Here is a 2,027-nt window from a genome sequence, read left to right on the forward strand (position 1 = left end):
CACACACACACACACACACACACACACATGTATGTGTGTGTGTGTGTGTGTCTTTTGTCCCTCGCTACTGCTTGACAGGCAGTGTTGGTTTGTTTACGTTCCCGTAAGTTTGCGGTTCGACAAAAGAACAAATACCAGGCTGAAAACAATGCACTAGTGTCTATTTGTTCAATTAAAACTCTACAAAGCGGTGCCTCAGCATGGCCGCAGTCCAACGACTGAAACAAGTAGAAGATAAAGCTAAACGTTTCTTAAATTCGATGTGAGTTTGTGGCATTCAAACAGTTTTTGTGTTCATTTCACCTTAGCAAAAAACAAACAAAGACACAAATATTCGCTATGTCTGTCTAGAGAAACAGTTACATCCGGGTAAGGGCATGCTGGGAGTTTATGCCTAGCTGAAGTACGATCGCTACTCGAAAATTAAGTTAAGTATGAAAAGACTAGCATAAGAAAAGAAAATCAAATATAATAATGAGTATTTTAAATTTGATTCGAGAAATACTTGAAAATATATGAAAAAATGTAAATAGGCGTCAGTTCTTATTATTTTTTCGTTTTGTTTATTTTATACAAACGTTTATTAATCGAACACAAAGAATAATTTATTTTTAACATTCGACTATCGTCTGCTCAATCAATTGAATCTGACGACTTTTAAAATTGTTTAGTTTTGCCTTCTTTCCTGTTCGCTTCCTAAATAGATAAAAAAAGAGAACAAGAAAAAATTCAGTGATATCTTATTAACAAGATTTTTTCCTTTTGTTTGTTTGATTTAACATTATTTTACATCGAGAATATTGTTTCGCTGATTGTTATAGCTTCACAATTTTAAATTCCTCCTCCATGTCCTGTTTCAAGCATTTTTCTTTTTACCGTTAACAAGACAAGCCATCTTGTCTCATCTATAGTTGAACTTATACCTGTATTCTTCTCTTCCTATATTCTCTTATTTATTTCTTCATTGTGTGATTGTTTTATTTTATTTATACATATTTTGTCTAGTTATTCATATCCATAGTGTTGGTAGTAAGTCAACGAATTGGTTTCAATTCTTTGCTGAATTGGTTGGTTAGCAAAAAGAAGCCGCTCTGTTATTCATATTAATAGTCAACGCCACTAATATCACGCTGTTTTTACATGTACAGACATACCTCAACATACGTCGGTTCGAGTAGCATCTTTTCCGACTTAACGTCTTTTTTTTATATAAAGAAATTAATGAAAAAAATAAACTTCAACATCAGTTGATTTATCTCAGCAAATATATTGAAAAAGCATAAAGTTTTATTTTTTCAAAATCTCCTAAAAACCAATACTGCAGAAGAAAATCAAATAAAAAACACATGAAAATACGTGTAAACTATTTATCAAAACATATATACGAGAAGATAATAAATTTTTTTTAAAAATATTTTTTCGTATCACGTCACTTTTAGAATTAAATGGTATGTCTCAGAACCAATTACTGACGTAAATTGAGGTGTGTCTGCATTTATCACTTCAAAATCCAACTAAATTATACTTCACTGAGAAGGTCGAATAACACCAAAACATGGGTGTTGCCTTCACGTTGGTCTTATATACGAAATCTTCTCCCACCTGCAGCGCCTTTATTTTACAAAAAAACAAACAAACATGAAGAATCGATCGTCACATGTGTTTGTATATTGTTATTATTGTCCTTTTAGTAAACAAATAAACAAGTAAATTGACATAATACAATGTCTGCAAGTTGATGATTACCACCTATTAATCGCCTCCATTTTCTTATAGCTATATATATATATATAATTGAAACAACCGCAAGTGAAGATGATTAATTTGGTGTAAATTATAAACAATTATTAACTTCCCAATCTCCATTTTCTTTTCCTTCTTTTATGCGGATATAAGCTATGTTTTTATATACATACCTATTATTTTAAGGAAATTAATTCCCACAAAAAAAAAAAACTAGGTATTTTATCAGTATTTCCTTGGAAGAAACCAATCCCTTCATGAGGTTAACACAACCTCTAATCGAA

The sequence above is a fragment of the Octopus bimaculoides genome, chromosome 14, assembly GCF_001194135.2.
Source record: "Octopus bimaculoides isolate UCB-OBI-ISO-001 chromosome 14, ASM119413v2, whole genome shotgun sequence".
Lineage (NCBI taxonomy): Eukaryota > Metazoa > Mollusca > Cephalopoda > Octopoda > Octopodidae > Octopus > Octopus bimaculoides.